The 17944-nt window shown below is 43.6% G+C and overlaps 1 protein-coding gene across 4 annotated transcripts in view; it reads left to right on the top strand.

Annotated features, from left to right (window-relative positions):
* Nucleotides 1–483: 483 nt before the first annotated feature.
* The window catches only part of EYA1 (EYA transcriptional coactivator and phosphatase 1), a 274302-nt gene continuing 256841 nt past the window's right edge, over nucleotides 484–17944 (top strand). For 2 of the 4 annotated variants that reach the window (XM_050940917.1, XM_050940913.1), the window contains exon 1: nucleotides 484–549. The gene's annotated coding sequence lies outside the window, so the exon portion shown is untranslated. The other 2 variants (XM_050940919.1, XM_050940915.1) reach the window with 1 other exon arrangement.

Genomic DNA, 17944 nt, shown 5'->3' with positions numbered 1-17944 from the left:
CAAGACCACGTGCGGCGCTGCAAGACACCAAGACCCCGCGCTGCCTGCCCAGGCCTTGCCCTGTCTAAAATGACCTCAGGCGTCCCGGCGCTCAAGGCCCCAATGGGCCAAGGGCAGCACTGCCTTACACCCGCTCGGGGTGTGGCTGAGAGACTGGGGCCCCGCCTCCGCCCCTGAAGGGCGTGGGGGGGGGGCTCGATAGTAATCTGGGGCGGGGTGGGAGGCAGGACGGGCGCTGGGGAGTGCAGCTCCGGCTCCTGCCTGCGCCCCTCAGGCCGCGGCGTGGGCGGACCGTTCCGGCCGCTCCGGGCCCGGGCAGGCGCGCTGCGGCCGCGAGGCGGAGAGGGAGGCAGGAGCTGGGGTTGCTCAGGTGGAGGGCTGCGCGGGGCCGGACTCCTTCCCTCAGGAGACGTGGGGCTGAGGGCCGAGCCTGGTGCCACCCACGCCCCGCCCAGGCACCCCCGAGCGCGGCGGGCTCCGAGAACGTGCCAGCCCGCGCGCCCGGCGTTTGCTGCGGGAGCGCCGCTTCCCAGCCCCCTCCACTTCGAAGTGAGTCGGGTCATCGCGCTGCTTCCCCGCACGGCCCCGCTGCAGCAGGCGGGTGAGGGGCGCCGCGCGGGGGTTGTGGGGCCCCTGCTTCCCCCGGGAGGATGTGTGGGGGTGGGAATGTTGTCTGGCACGTGGGGGCGAGGGGGGCTGCAAATGGGGGGGTAAATGCTACTCCTGTGCGGGGAGCCTGTTTGTTTTACTTGCAGGGACGATTAGATCTGGTGAAATTGTAGCCTGCCACTCAGCCCCAGAGACCGCGGCAAATATTAAGGGCGGGCCACAGTACCTGGTCTTAGCTGGCTCCCTGTGCGCAGGATTTGCAGGAGTTTAAATGCAGAATAGTCTCTCCTCCTAGCTCTGTAGTTAAGCCAAGGGAGTTGAAAGGAAGACAGCAGAGGTCATTGAGGGTGGGGTGAGGTGGGGTGGCAGGCACTGTGATGTATGAGCCCTGCAGGGTGCTGACACTTGTGCTGCTTGGCCATAGTTGCTCCTAGGGGACTGCATCATGCACGTAGGTGAGATGACCAGTTCCAGTTTCCAGGGCCAGACACCTGTGTATATGACTGACATTATTTGAAGCTATGAAGTATGTAGATGAGCTGAATGTCACTGTCTCATTGTGAATGTCTTCATGTGTGTTTTTAGGAGTTGAAATGATGACGGGGAGCGGGAGGGAGAGAGAGATCCTTTTGGCCTTGGAATTGCTTGGATGCATGTTTGGTACATGGAGCAAATCATAAAATGTGTAGTTCTGCAGTAATGCACAGAAGCAGTAGGCTGGTTCTCTTCAACACTTTTCTGAGTGGTCTCACTGTGAACACTTAAAGCACAGTATATGTTAAATAACTAATCCTCACAACAGCCCACTGTGGTAGGTGGATATTATCCCTGTTTTACAGAGGAGAAAACAGAGTAAAGTTATTTAACCAAGGTTGCATGGTGAGACATCATTAATGCCAGGATTAAATCTCAGGAGCACTTCACTTCAGTAGTCTTCTTATTTCTCTAAACAAGTGTTTCTCAACCCATGTGGGGTCTGACTGAGAAATGGGTCATTTCCATTGGCAGTGAGGGGAAGAAAATCAGTAATACCCTGTGGTTGCCAGGAATTAGGGGTGGGGAGGGCAGGGAAAGAACATGCCCTAAGCCCTTTCCTGTCCTCAAGCTCCAGCCATTGGCTCTTCCTTCTCATCCTTGACAATGCTCAGCTTTGGGACTGGGGAAGGTTGATGCCTACAGGTTCCCCTTGCTGTCCTTATCCACAGCAGCCCCAGCATCCAAAATCTTTCTATTATGTCTTCCTATGGCCCACATCCTACAACAGCATTATAATTGGTTAGAGGATGATTATTTTTGGTCCATTTTGTTGATTTGTGGATCCAAAAAAGTTGAGAACCCATTCTTTTGGCTTAACTGCCTCTTTTTAAAATTGTAATTGTGTATACTGTACTTACATTGTGTGTGAAATGGTATTTGTAATAACAAAAACAAAGAGCAGGGTTTTCTTAAATAACATTAGGTTCAAATTTGTTTTCTTTCTAGACTCTAAGGAACATTATTCTCTTCTGTTACATTGCATGGAGGAGAGTAATTTGTATTAACTTTGTTAAAACACAGACAGAATATAGGAGGAGCACTGTACAGTAGCAATAGTGCAGGACTTCCATAGTAGCCTAGCACAAACCTTTGAGTGTCCAGATTAGCCTTACAAACATGTTGGCTATCTCAAGTTAATTGTTTTTTACCTTGAATTAAATGATTGCCAATGTAGTGAAGCAGAGGCACAAAAGATTGTTTGGTCTACCCTCTCTCTAGAGCAGGGGTTCTCACAACAAAAATTTTGGTGGCCTCAGAGTGCGGCCGCCAACTCTTGCTGGCCGCCACTTTTACAAGTTTAACTAAAATTCCTAATTAACTTTAGGAAAGACAAATAAATATGCCCATATACGTGTCCAAATCATTGCAATTTATTTATGTCGGGATTTAATGTACACTTGTGTCTATTCTTTACTGGACCTAAACAGAATAGAAACACAAATAAGGTGCTTTGCACATTCTTGTCTTGTTGCTGCATTTTTTAGACTTGCTAACTAGTAAGTTCGTTGCTGTGAAAAGTGATAAACATACAAATATAACTTTTCACAACAGCAGATATAGTCATCCCTGGCAAGCCCAGGGACAAATTATCCCTGGATGGGGAAGTGGGGGCCAGAGTTGATGGGGAGAATGGATAGGGGACTAGAGGAGGCAGTGGAGGCCAGGGGGAATGGATTTTAGATGAAGGGAGGATCATCTGTCTCCTTGTGGGAGTTACAATTATCTTCATCTTAAAAAAAAAAGTAAGGCAGAAGGTTTAAGTGATTTGATGAAGACTGCAGAGAGTATCAGTGACACAGCCAAGATTCATCCACTGGTTGTTTTGCCATTACATCTGTTTGGTTTCATCCAGTACCAAAATGTAGGTTGTAAAGTCAATATATAAGTGTAAAATTGAAGTTTACTTCTAAGATAGCTTACACTTTCTTTCACTGGTTAGTTAAATGTTCTGGTTGCATTTTACGTTTTGTGTTTTCAAACTTTTCATTCATAAGTTTCGTAACATTTATTAACGCTTTTTAACTATGACACCTTTGAGGAGTGTTCAGGACTGTGGGTGACCTTGTTACCTCCCTTTCCTCCAGTGTGAGAGAGTTTATGTTTCGTAACTGGGCATCAGCTCCAGTGCAACACCAGTCTTTCCAGCACTCTCCTCAGGACTTTGCCAGTCCTATGCTTGCCTTGCAGGTTAGCAGTAAATGCACCTAGAGTGACCAGATAGCAAGTGTAAAAAATTGGAACGGGGGTGTGTGTGGGGGGGTAATAGGTGCCTATGTAAGAAATTGGGACTGTCCCTATAAAATTGGGACATCTGGTCACCCATGGTGCACCCCAACCTTTGAGAAAAACCACGAAGAGGGTTCCTCTACAGCATCCAGTTCCTGTCACTGGATACTCATAGATATTACCAAGTCTGCTGACTCCAAAGACAGTACACATACCAGCCTCTTAGCTTTACTTTAATATTACAGCACTGAGATGGATTTTATAGTAAAACCAAGAATGTTTGTTAATAAAGAACAGAGATTTAAGTGTTACTAAGCAAAGATAATAGAAACAAAAATGGTTACAAATAAAATGAAAGTATAACATGCTTCTGGAACCTTGGAGCGCTCCAGTCTTTGTCTAAAGCAGTTTTTCTCACCTACAGCTGTTTCTCATGCTCAGCACCACCAAGCCACATAGCTGGGGCTCCACTGGTCATGGATGCAAAGAGCGCTGATCTATTTGTTCCCTCAGTGATAGATAACTAAAAAATTCTTTCCCCTTCTTGCAGTCCAGAAAATCTTTGAAATGTATTCTTTTGATATGTACTCGGAGATAAAGTTCCTCGCTCCTGCTGTGTGTTTGTTGTAGTGCAGACATCAGGTCCCTTTTTCACATTTTCTTGTTAATTTGCATTTCGCATTGCCTCAGCATTTCCTGTTGACTCAAATATAGTCACCATTGTCTGGTTAACCCTGCTCAATTTACGTTATAGACAGGGAGATAACTACTTTCCCTCCTATTTCTCCCTTTGTTCGGTCACAGACTTCAAAGCATCATATCACTAAGTATCTGCAGTTGTTCATATAGTGTTAATACATACATTTCACAATGATAGTACTGGCCAGTGTGTTATAAGTTTTCATTTGATACCTAATAGATATTCTTTTTAGATGTATAGTGAGTTTGTCAGGCCTGACAAGTTTCTGACACAGAGCAGTGAACCAGCAAAGGGTCTCTCTGTCATAGTAACATTTTCTTAAACTAATATTAATTCTAAATGTGTCTTGGAGCTATTCATTCCAAACAGAAAAGAAACAAAAGTACATATGTGATAGTGACATTTAAGAACAGTTTTAGCATTCAAAATGTAGTACCACGTAGAGATGTTTGGGACCCATGGGCTGAAACTGAGCTCCCCTGTGACTCGTCAGGTTCCAGCCACAGTCTTTGTCACTATTTCTAGAGAATAGGATCCTGTGGTGTAGCTGCCCCAGACCCCCCATGACCAGTGCTGATTCCCTCTCCTTCCCTCCAACACCCCAGTTGATCAACAAACACATGCAACTCCCATCAATCTCAATGTAAGTTGTTATTTTTCATGTTAACCAGAGGCAGTATATGGTCCTAAGTGATAACGTGCCTTTCAGTCAACTTTTAAACTGACAGGTGGCATTAGAATGAGGTATTTTAGCATACTAGTGGTTGACAGGTCTAGCAGGCTACGGTGTAGAGCAGGGCTGAAAGAGCCAAATTTTGCCTGTTACGAGTTAAGTACATGTGCAGCAAATTTAGGCATATAGGGTGAGATTTTTTGTTTTTTTTTTTGTTTTGTTTTAAAGGGATAAATGGTGATTAGGTACCTATCCCCACCCATAAATGCTAATTGGATTCACAGGCATCCATGCTGGCTATTCCTTACAATAGCAAGAGGCACCACCAGGTCAGATCCATGATGGAAAGGTTTATCTGTTGGCTCCATTTACTACAGAATCTATACAATGTATGGGCACAAAGAAATACGTTTTTTACCTTATGTGTTCTGGAGCAAGCCTCATAGATGCTTTTACCTGAGTGGTTAGTTTGCCTGTGTGCAATATCAGAGGGCCTCCATGCTTTGTAATATATATATTTTTAAAACAGCTGTTAGGTTTTGGTGTGTCACCTATCTCTGTCACATTTTGGGTAAACAATTTGTATTCTGTTGTGTTGTCATACATGGTATTGTAAAACAGTGAAAGGGGAAACATTACCCATTTGGTCATTCCAGAAGTGTTAAAATTAGGACAATATGATTTGTAATATATATTGGAACTTATTCATGATGAGATGTTTCATTTTATCAAATTACTCAGAAGAGAAATGGATACACATCGCTGTGAATGGCAAGATCTTGCATTGGGAATTACAGGGATACTCTTTGCTTGTCTTCTGTAGGAGCCTTTTTAGTCTGCTTTCACACTGGAAATGCTAGTCACTACAGCAGTGATGACTTCATATATTGCACTAGATTTTTGCAGGATGTCCTTATCCACTGTATATTTTATTTATTTAGATCTATAGAAGTTCCTGTCCAGGATTGTAGGAACCCTTGCCATATATTTAAAAATTCAAGCTAGTCACACAAACAATAATAAATGCAGCAGCCTCCTTCCCCCCCACCCCCCGCAAACAACTTCACCCCAGCCACAGATCCAGACACTGTGGAACAGTGTCCATCTCTTGAGGTGGAGAGAGGGTTGTTCTTTTTGAGTGTGTATGTGTGTGCACGCAAAAGCAGACACCTACCTCGCATGGTAGACTCTAAAACTGACTTACATGGGAATTTTCACTCTGACTTCACTTACACAGGAATGTCTGATGCAGATCCAACATTTATGGATTCAGATTCATGTCACCATCCCTGCTGGTGTGCATTTGACTCCTGAGAAATTTATACAGTTTGTGAGTACATTATATTTTGCAAATCTGGGTCCCTGTCTAATCCATTAGATTGAGATCCCTAGGGCCACTTCAGAGAGGTTACCAAACCTGCAGCTGCAGAGTTCCGGTGTTGTAATGGATGGGCTTTCCACCCCAAGCAATGGCTTTAATTGTTTTCAAAGCTGCTAGTAGGTTTCTGTCTAAATTTATCTTTAAAAAAAAAAAAAAAAGCTGTTAGGCTTGGCAAGTGTCTTTTTTAGCATTTGGTAATAGTTCTTTACCAAATGCTAGAAAGCAAACTTCCTGAATATAACCCTAAAACCCAAGCCACTGACCTCTTTAAAATTTGGACATAAAACTCTATGTATGCACCATCATTCACTAGTAGCACTGGAATAAAGCTTGATGACTGAGGCACAAAACATCTCTCCCCTTCCCTGACAAACCACCTCTAAGCTTTCAAGGCCCAGATACGGAAAAGTGTGTCTGGTATTTTTCTTTCCAGCATGTTGAGTAGGGTTGGAGCTTATTGTTGTGTTTAGGATTTGACCTACATATAGCAGTCAGCTCTGTGACTTCACAAAAATGCAGTATTAGGTTGAAAATAATATGCTAGTGGGATAGTATCTGTGTCAGATTTTCAAAATTGTCTTATTCTGGTGAAATAAAGGGACTGCATAGCAGCAGAACCAATCACCAGGAAATCCTCCAACATAAAGTGGTTCTCCAGATGGTGCAGTAGCAGAGGAAATGCTCCACGTCCCTTTCTTCCAACCACCCCTGGAGCTGGGGACATGTAGGCAGGGCCGGCGCTACCATTTAGGCGACCTAGGCAATAGCCTAGGGCGCCATAATATTTTTGGGGTGCACTATTTTGCCAGGGGGGCGGCACACGGGTCCGGTGGACCTACCGCAGTCATGGCGGCGGACGGTCCGCTGCTGGAAAGGCTCCAGTGGAGCTGCCGCAGTCATTTCGGCGGACAGTGCGCTGGTCTAAAGGCTCCGGCGGACCGCCCACCGGCATCACTGCGGCAGCTCCACTGGAGCCTTTCCAGCAGCGGACCGTCCGCCGGCATGACTGCGGTAGGTCCACCGGACCCGCAGGGGGCGGCAAAATGGCCGTCCGCCTAGGGCGTCAGAAACCCTGGCACCACTCCTGCATGTAGGGTATATAATTGGCAAACGGGCGTATCTTAAGCATTGCTCTACTTCAGCTATTCTTGGCTATCAGAAGCACACCTAGGGGCCACTGGAGCTGAATATAAGCTACAGTAGCCCAGAGACTGCTTTAATGTATTCTAGGAGCTTGGCAGGGCCTAGAATAAAGGAAACACAACATGCTTTCTTGTACCAAGAACAAGTCAGCTAGAGTGAAGAAATGAGGTTCAGTGGTCTTAGGAACCAAAGTTTACATTGAGATTGGTTATATGTCACTTAGATACTATGATTATGAACATGGCATAGGAACCTGTATAGAATAATTTTTTCTACTATGCAAGGTTACAATTGGATTGGACCTCCCATTTATGAGATAATCAATTGTGACATGTCCTATACTGTTTTTTGCTTGTCATCAAACCACATATGTAACTGTTGCTCAGAGCATATATCAGCAGTTAGGAGGGTAATTTCTCTACATGTACATCAGGTTATGTAGACAGCTAAGCTGTAGAGTCTAGATTTGCCAGCCAAAACATCGACCCTTGTTTGTAACTCATGTGTACCCTGAAATCTGTGCAAGAGATTATCCTTAATTGGCAACTTCCTGTTTTAAGAGACTATCCTAAATATATTTATAATTCTGCTCAGCCTTTAACAGATCTCCATTATTTTTAGGTTTGACGTGCGGGAATGGAGTTGTAGAAAGCCCTTCCATAGTAACCAGACACACTTGGTGTATTGAGGATACAGACTCATCTCCCTGTCCTTGCTGGTATGCGTTTGATGACTTTTAAGAAGTCTTTATGAGCCTTTCCCTTACAGGAGAAAGTTACCTTAAGCTAACTATGAAGATATGCATTGCTACCATTCCATATGAAGAGAAGGAACTGTCCACTTTTGGATATCATTGTAGAGTGAAGAGAATGAAATCCAGCATGAAGTACTTTTTATAGAATCATAGGACTGGAAGGCAGCCCAAGAGATCATCTAGTCCTGTCCCAGCACTCATGTCAGGACTAAGTATTATCTAGACCATCCTTTATGGATGTTTGTCTAACCTCCTCTTAAAAAACATCCTATGATGGAGATTCCACCCTTCCCTAGGCAGTTTGTTCCAGGGCTTACCTACCGACAGTTAGGAAGTTTTTCCTAATGTCCAGTCTGAATTTCCCTTGCTGCAATTTAATCACATTGTTTCTTGTCCTATTCTCAGGGGTTAATGAGAATTTTTTTTCTCCCTTCTCCTTGTAACAACCTTTTATGTACATGAGAACTGTTATCATGTCCCCCTCAGTTTTCTCTCCTCCAGGCTAACAAACACAGTTATTTCAAACTTTCCTTGTAGTCCATGTTTTCTAGACTTTTAATCATCTTTGTTGCTTTCCTTTGGACTTCCTCCAATTTGTCCACATCTTTCCTGAAATCTGGCACCCAGAACTGAACACAACACTCCAGTTGAGGCATAATCAGTGCAGAGTAGAGCATAAGAATTACTTCTTGTGTCTTTCTTACAACATTCCTGCTAATACATCCCAGAATTATGTTTTTTTTCAACAGTGTTACACTGTTCACTCATATTTAGCTTGTGATCCACTATGACCCCCAGATCCCTTTCTGCAGTACTCCTTCCTAGGCAGTCATTTCCATTTTCTATGTGTGCAACTGATTGTTGGAGTACTTTGCATAGGTGGAGTACTTTGCATTTGTCCTTATTGAATCTCATCTTATTTACTTCAGACCGTTTCTCCAGTTTGTCCAGATAATTTTGAATTGTAATCCTATCCTCCAAATCACTTGCAACCCATCCCAGCTTGGTATCATTGGCAAACTTTGTAAGTGTACTCTCTATGCCGTTATCTAAATCATTGATGAAGATATTGAACAGAAGTGGACCCAGGACTTATACCTGCGAGATCAGGGCCGGCTTTAGGCCGATTCGACCAATTCCGGGGAATCGGGCCCTGCGGCCTAAGAGGGCCCCGCGCCTTAGGCACCTTTTTAATTTTTTTTTAACGTACCCCGGTCCCCGGCTGCGGTCTGCTCTGGGGTCTTCCATGGTCCCGATCCTTTGAGCGAAGCGCCAGCGGGAGCGCTGCGCGGCCCCGCTCCCCCAGCTAGAGCTCCAGCCGGGGCGGCGGGGCTTGCCGCGCTCCAGCCGGGGCGGCGGGGCTTGCCGCGCTCCAGCCGGGGCGGCGGGGCTTGCCGCGCTCCAGCCGGAGTGTGGCAAGCCTGGCGGCTCTGGCTGGATCTCCGGCCGGAGTGTGGCAAGCCCCATGACCCTGGCTGGAGCTCTGGGCCCTTTAAATAGCCCCCAGAGCCCTGAAGCAGTGAGGGGCTCCGGGGGCTATTTAAAGGGCCCGGGGCTCCAGCTGCCTTTGCCATCCCGGTCCTTTAAATAGCCGCTGGAGCCCCACCTCCCCCATGCATTCCCCAGCGCTCCCGTGGCTATTTAAAAGGTCCGGGGCGTGGTAGAAGGGAGTTTGGGGGCTACCTAAAGGGCTGGGATTCCAGCTGCCTCTGCTGCACCCCCTGACCTGCCCACACCAGTCTGGCCTCCCCCGCCTGCAGCCAGCCCTGCACCCCGTGCCCACAGCCAGCCCCTGCCAAACCCCCTGTCCTGTCTCCAGCCAACCCCTGCCACACACCCCTGCAGCCCTGCCCAAAGCCAGCCAGCCCCACACACACTGCTGCCCACACCAGCCCTGCACACCCTGCCCAGCCCGCACCCTCTGCCCTGTCTCCAGTCAACCCCTGCTGCACCCCACTGCCTGAAGCCAGCCAGTTCCACACTCCGCTGTCTCTAGACCTGCAAACTCCTGCTGCACCCCCCTGCAGCCCTGCCTGAAGCCAGCCCGCCCCACACCCCCTGTCTCCAACCAGCCCCACACCCCTTGCCCTGCCTGCAGCCAGACCTTACCTCCAGTCAGCTCCTGCCCTGCCTCCAGCCAGCCCCATGTCCATTGCTGCCCTGCAGTTTCCAGTGCAGTAACCCTGCACACCTGCTTCAATGAGGGGGGCAGGGAGCAGCTGGGACCAACACATGTGCACACCCCCAGGGAGTGGCGGGGACCCACACGTGTGAAATGGCGGTCATTAATAGCCAATCAACAGCATATATGATGCAATGTATATAATATATAATTTTATTATTCATATAGTTATGGAAAGTAAATAATACATGAAAGAAATGAGAGGCTTTTTTTTCCACTTTTTTTTTTAAGTCATCCCTGCCAGGGCCCTGCCGAAAATGTTCGAATTGGGCCCCGCACTTCCTAAAGCCAGCCCTGTGTGGGACCCCACTCAATATGCGCTACAAGCTTGACTGTAAACCACTGATGATTACCCTCTGGAAATGGTTTTCCAATCAGTTATGCACCCACCTTCTAATAGCTCCTATTTCCCTAGTTTGTTTATGAGTAAGGCATGCGAAACAGTATCAGAAGCCTTAGTAAAGTCAAGATATACCAGGTGTACTGTTTCCCTCATATCCACAAGGCTTGTTACCTTGTCAAAGAATGCCAATAGGTTGGTTTGACATGATTTGTTCTTGACAAATCCATGCTGACTGTTACTTATCACTTTATTATCTTCTAGGTGTTTGCAAATTGATTACTTAATTATTTGCTCCATTATTTTTCTGGGTACTTAAGTTAAGCTGACTGCTCTGTAATTCCCTAGGTTGTCCTTATTTTCCTTTTTATGCTTGTTTACATTTTGTAGTTTTATTACCTTTTAAAAAATATGAATAAGTCTTTAGGGCAGGGGCTGTCATTTATCTTATGTTTGTGCAGCTCTGATGCTTCCTGGGGTGCCCAGCATTGTGAAGCACCTCAGTACCACCTGCCTATAGCATGAGGAAATCTTATCTGTGCTTTCCAGCTCCGCAACTCCAGCAGCTATGGGCAACACAAGAACTCCCTGATACACCTCTACAGGCCCACTCTCTACAGGCTGAACCATCCAAGTGTCCTGCCTCTCTTTCATTGGACACTCATAGTAGTCTCAGATCTGCTGCTTCCAGAGGAGTACACCCCAGCTTATCAGTTCTAAGCCGAACCATGGCTCTGCTTAATACACAGTACTTAGATACATTTATAATGAAATCAAGTATACATCAGTTTAACAAAGTAATTCAAAGTAGGAGCAAGGAGAAATATTGTAAACAAATGGTTTATTTAAATAAAGTTATAACACACATTCTGGAGCCTAGACTTAACAAGATACTCTCTTGTCTAATAAAGTATTGCTCACCAGCACTTTACAGCCAGGCTGGCTTTGATCCTCTTTTTATGAGACAAACAACTCTGTCAGCTTGTTTCCTCGGTGAAGGATTCCCTGTGTTTCTTTGGATTCCCTGATATACCAGACTATCCTTTGATGTTAGTCATAAACATGATTCTCCCCTGCTGAGAGTTTATTTTTTTTCCTGTAGGTTTTTCTCTCTTTTAGGTTTTGCAGTCTTTCAACTAGTATCTTGCTCAGTGTGAAAATAGGCCTCCATTGTGAGTCATATAAAATACAGAATACTCTCATGGCCGGACAGAGGGATAAGCGTCTGTAACCTCCTGTCTGAAAGTTCTGAGTTATGTCACCCCCTGGTGACCAGCCTTAATTCCCAGTCCTTGAGAACATGAATTTTAGTATAGATGCATAAATCCTTAAGTATTATTGTACATATATTTCACAGTGATTATGATGAGCGATGGGCTACTGGATCTCAGTAGAGACCTCACATGTCACCCTTTGGTGAACTGTTATGAAAATATCTGACCCAGAGGATCCCTGCAAAACTTTCTACATTCCTTGTGCTCTCTGCCAGTTGCACCAAGGGTCCTTGGGTCACAGCAGTGCCTAACACAATGATGCTGTGGCCTCGTTGGTCTTTAGGTGCTATCACCATATACATATTGAATAATAATATTTAAGTAAGCAAAGTGGTTAATTGATCTCAGAAGTAATATAGAAAGAGGAAAAAAAGGGATACGTATTTTCATGATTTCCCCTCAATTTGGGTGTTGTCTTTCCCATAACTTGTGAGGTATTTTCCCCCATATTAGATGACCTATTTTGCATATAATAACCTCTGTGTAATAGATACTGAGTAATTGAGATGTAATTTTTGCTATAACGCAAGGGAGTTTAATTAGTTTTTTGTGAAACTTACTAAATGTTAAATATTCTAAATGACATTTATAATAAAGATAACTCAATTGCCCTTGTTTAAGTTTAATTTTTTAAGATTAAAATTACATTATTACATTGTAAATCAGCTGCTCTATATTAAAAGCTAAACCCTAATATCAGTACTAATTTAGTGCTGCTGCCAGAGGCCTTCAACAGCTTTGGAGGCAGGCTGAATTTTTGCCCCTAACAGCAGGATGGGTAGTCAGAATGTAGAGGACAAATGTCTAACCCCCTTAATTATTAGCATACAACTCCACTGACTTGAAGGTGTGTTTTGCCATAGCAAAGAATGCAGTATTGGGCTCTTTCTGATAGTGATATATTACACAAAATGGCTTTATGGGAACTATATTCTATAAACATCTGTAAGTGTGAGATAATGTTAGCTGCAGCTCCTGTGAGTCAGGTCATTTAGTCACTCCTGAGGAATTGTATAGACTAAAATCTATCTGTTTTATGCTTATTGGCATTATTACAAGAATGCATTTTAAGTGTAAAAGATTACCAGTCTTGGTAAAGCTTTCATATTATATATTTGTAAAGGGAGTACTGCTGACTTGGAAAGCTGCCAGATCACCCAAATGACATCAGTTATCTGTTGGATATTTTTCATGAGAAAAGGCACCATTTTATTACCTCAGTGAAGTTGCAGTCTCAGCTCATGTGATTTTTCCTTTATGGAGTTTTGCAGAAAAAGACTTTTTAAACAGGCAGCAGTCATTTGCTTAGGAGAACAGCATTCTGTACGTGACTTTGGCAGAGAAACATTTCACCCTGCTGTTTGTTGGTTTTTAATTAAAAAATAATTCCTTTTGTAACATTTTAAAGTCTTTAATAATTTTCTAATTGCCTGCTTAGGAATCTGGTGTCAGAACAAGTCCAAGGACCCAGTCCTGCTCCCACAGAAGTATCTGAAGTTTACCATTGTCCTCAACAGGAGAAGGATTGTATTGGATCTTTGTAGCAGGGTGATTGCCATCCAGGAGCCCCCTCATAAAGTGGTGTCAATAGACAGCATTGTGGATGGTGTGCATGTGTCACTCCATTAGGTTTTAGCACTTCCTCAATATTCCATTGGCTGCAGAACCAGAGTGCTTGGGATGGACAGGTGGACCATGGTCCAACCACCTTTCAGCAATTGTCTTGTTCTAAATTAGTATAGAAGCTGCTGGAGCAGTGCTCTAGCTGCAAGTTCACAATGTCACTGAAATTTGACCTGGCAGCCCCACCATCCAGACAGAGGGGCAACCAGGCCAAATTTGAGTGCCATTGTGGCCTGGTGCATGAGAAGTCTGTTCCTGTATAGTGGTGTGCAGGAGAGCATGCCAAGAACTTGACTGCAGGTGGCACTAGCTCATGCATTCTGCAGAAAAGAGAGAGAGGGAGGGGAGACTCCCTGGTTGAGGGAGACCTGAGGTCCCTAAATGGGTGGGGAGACAAGTGAGGATTGTACAGAGTTGCTGTCAGAGGGAGGCAGGAACTGTAATTTTCCCCTCCCCCTGATCTAAATTGATGCCACAGCTCTCATGGCTAGATGTTGCTGTGCAGGTCACTTTGTTAGTTTCCTTTCCCAGATTCCTTAAAAAAACTCCAGATCAGAGTCCAAAGGTAATTAAAACACTCCCCTTTTGGTTCCAGATTATTTAGTCCTGACACATTGGCCCTCCAGGCTGCTACCTCAGTTCAACGTGTCTCTCCCCTAAGGTAGGAAGTCCACAGCCCTCCTTCGTGGAGCTGGGTCACCATTTCTTAACTCTCTGCAGACCCTCCTTTTAAAAAGCCTAGCTGGGTCATCTGATCTTCATTTTCCCACCTGTGGAGATGAGTTAAGCTTGTCACAGGTGTCCTTAGGCCCATCTCCCTTTAAAGTGGCCAGCCCTACCATGACCGTCCTGTCCCTGTAAACCAGAAATGTTTTGGAAGATACACCAGGAAGCATGTTACATATCAGCATCCTCCCTACTGTGTGGAGTTGACCTGTTAACACTTTTTCATGTTGCTTTTTTAAATAAAACTTTTATATAAGTAGAAGAGTTTGTGGATTGAGTAGAACCCAATAGTATGTATCTTGTACATGTAACATTCCCATTGAAATAAAGGACGCCAGGATTAGGTCGTTAGATCCCAGTCCTGAAATGCATATGCACATACTTAGATTTATGCATGCAAGTAGTCCCATTGAATTAGGGCTGCTCACCCGAGTAAGTGTTTGCAGGACCTTGGCCTTAGTTTGTTACAGAAGGAAAAGTGCCATTTACCTAACTGTTTGTGTGTGAGAGAAATTAAGGCTGGTCTACACTAGGAGTTTGTTGGTATCACTGCGTCACTCAAACTTGTGGATTTTCCACACCCCTGAGAGACATAGTTGTAGCAACCAAACACCAGGTGTACACAGCACTATGTAGACAGGATAGTTTCTCCATCAACATAGCTATTGCCCCTTGGGAAGGTGGAATATCTACACCAACAGGAGAAGTTCTCCTGTTTGCATAGGATCATCTTCACTAAGTGCTAGCGGCACTGCCACTGCACTGTTGTAAGTGTAGACAAGCCCTCAGATTTTATCAGTGATTTCCTTGGTTTACATTGTATCTGCTAAAAGCAACAGAGAGTCCTGTGGCACCTACCAGATGTATTGGTGCATAAGCTTTCATGGGTGAATACCCACTTCATCAGACGCATGTAATGGACATTTCCAGAGGCAGGTATAAATATGCAGAACAGAATCAGTCTGGAGATAACGAGGTTAGTTTAATCAGGGACCTCATCCTCTCTGATTGAACTAACCTCATTATCTCCAGACTGATGCTGGCCTGCATATTTATACCTGCCTCTGGAAATTTCCATTACATGCATCTGATGAAGTGGTGCTCCAATACATCTGTTAGTCTATAACAGGGGTAGGCAACCTATGGCACGTGTGCCGAAGTCGGCACACAAGCTGATTTTTGGTGGCAGTGACGCTATCCGGGTCCGGGGGGCTCTGCATTTTAATTTAATTTTAAATGAAGCTTCTTAAACATTTTTAAAACCTTATTTACTTTACATACAACAATCATTTAGTTATATGTTATAGATTTATAGAAAGAGACCTTCTAAAAACATTAAAACGTATTACTGACATGTGAAACCTTAAATTAGAGTAAATAAATGAAGACTCGGCACACCACTTCTGAAAGGTTGCCAACCTCTGGTCTATAAGGTGCCACAGGACTCTTCGTTGCTTTTTACAGATCCAGACGAACAGGGCTACCCCCTCTGATACCTGACACATTGTATCTGCTGTTCATGCTGCATTTACTGCACACTTTTCATAAACACATTCATCACAAATTTGGGGAGAAGGAACAACCTTGGAAGCTGGTATTTGGAGTGATGTCTGCTTGACTGGTATGAACAATTAATTTTAAATCTGAAACAATTGCCACAACACTTTGTTCTGAAGATAGTTTCCTCTAAATAAGTTATCTCTTGAAATGCTGCCTTTAAAAAAGGACTGAACCTTTTTAAACATAACTCTGTTTTCTGTTACTTATAACATGAAAGAACACTTTCTGAAGATGAGAGAACACAAAGCATCTCATATTTATGACTTTATAGGCAGTGGGACTGTGACCTAATGTAAACTTGCAGAGATTTAGTATAATATCCTTAGCTTGAGGGCAACATTCTGAAAACGTTGTGGATTTTCTCTTTTATCCTGGCTCAGTCTACAATCATATTTCTTCATTATTATTTCCTTTTAGCATTACAGTACAATTGATGTTGATAGAAAGCATGCAGAAACTGAAATTAAAAAAAAATCCTGACCCCCTCCCTCCCCAAAAAAACACAATTAAAATCTTGTGCATTGTTGGCACAGAAATAGTGGCTGTAGAAAAGTTCCTGGCTGCCTTTCTTTCAGCTGCTGATAGGCACATCAGAGCTATCACTTCCTGCATTTGGCTCATGTAGATTGTCTTAAATAGCAAGACCATATATTTATTTTAAAGATTAATTTAATTCATTGAAGATGAATGTTCCTGACTTGTGTGTACATGTTAGTTAATGGAAAGCTGCAAATGTAAAGATCAGCTCTTACTTCCTTGCCAACAAATTAATACAACTCCGTGGTGCTGTATTCTCCACAGGTGTGTGTGTGTGTGTGTGGGGGGGGAGTGGGTGTGCCCGCGTGCGTGTGTGTGTGTGTGTTAGGACTGTTTGAAGCACACTTTAGCTAATAGCCCATATATAATTTGGAAGAAGATATCTTCAGTGGAAGACCCTCAGGGGATAAATGGAAAGTCTGTAAGTAAACAACATGTCAGCCCTAAGGAAAGAGTTATTGCTTTTAAAGTAGTAATTATTTTTGTCGTAACTGAGTGGTTGGAAACTCCTTAAAGTGAAATACCCACTTTTAATGATTTGAGGCTATGAATTATAATATGAGAGGTTAGAGGCCTAATCCAAAGCTGCATTGCATAATACTTTTAAAAGATGATAGTTTTTTAAATCTCTCATAGTATTTGTTGCTGTCTTCAGGTATTTTTCTTATCTGATTTGATTTGCTCATAACATTTTAATCATATTAGCAAGTCTCCTAATCAGTTTATTTCAGTTTACCTGCTTTTTATATGTGGTTGTGAGATTGCATACCAGATTCACCACTGGAATAAATTGGTACGTCTGCTGTGAATTTAGGACAAAGTCTCATAAATCAGCTTTATACAAAATGACAAAATCTGTGACTCTGAAATTATGATATTTCAGTGATGCAGTTGTTTCCTGTAAATGCCTGTTTCACAAGCCACATTGGTAAGAAGCTTTGCACACTGATTGCTAATGTAATGAGGCTGTTCATAACATATTTGAATATTATAAATAAGTCTTTATACTTTGCATGATTATGCATTCATTAGCTTGTTTTGTTGTTCTCAATGAGCGCTTAATGAACACTCTAACCTGTAGCTTTTATCCTTGATTATAGAACACATAGATCTGGAAACAGCTTACATACAAATCCTACTTTTTCTCTGACCAATTTTTACTTATCAAAAAATAGCTCCTAAGATTACTATTAACTTAAATATTAGAGACTTTTTCTATATTTTTAAACTTATTTACTTTGTGTGTTTAACAGCCCTTGCTAGGTAGTCAGTTTCCCCTGCTTGTGTGATTTTTTTTTTTTTTTTCCACATACCAACAAAGAGATGAGTCACCAAGAAAAAAGGTGGCAACCCAAAATTGGGTGATAGCGTGCTGGTCAGGGACCACTGATGTAGTCCATTCTCCTGACAATGGATGAATGTTCACTACTGTATTTGTGTTCTCATTCTCCAGACTAGTTTTTACGGTCTAAAGCACTGTGGCTACTACCACTTGGCTTAGACATTTCATTTCACAATAGGAGTCTGTCTGCATTAGGGTATTGTGTCCATTGCATGCCAATGTGTTAAAAGGACCAATCGACATTCAACAACGTTTCAGAAACTGTGGTTGAAACTTGCCTGAAACAGGACTCAATTATGGTTTCTAAACTGGTGCTGAACATGAATTGGTCCTGTTT

Source organism: Gopherus flavomarginatus, chromosome 2 (assembly GCF_025201925.1).
Source record: "Gopherus flavomarginatus isolate rGopFla2 chromosome 2, rGopFla2.mat.asm, whole genome shotgun sequence".
Taxonomy (NCBI): Eukaryota; Metazoa; Chordata; order Testudines; family Testudinidae; genus Gopherus; species Gopherus flavomarginatus.
This window is presented reverse-complemented; position numbering and strand designations above follow the sequence as displayed.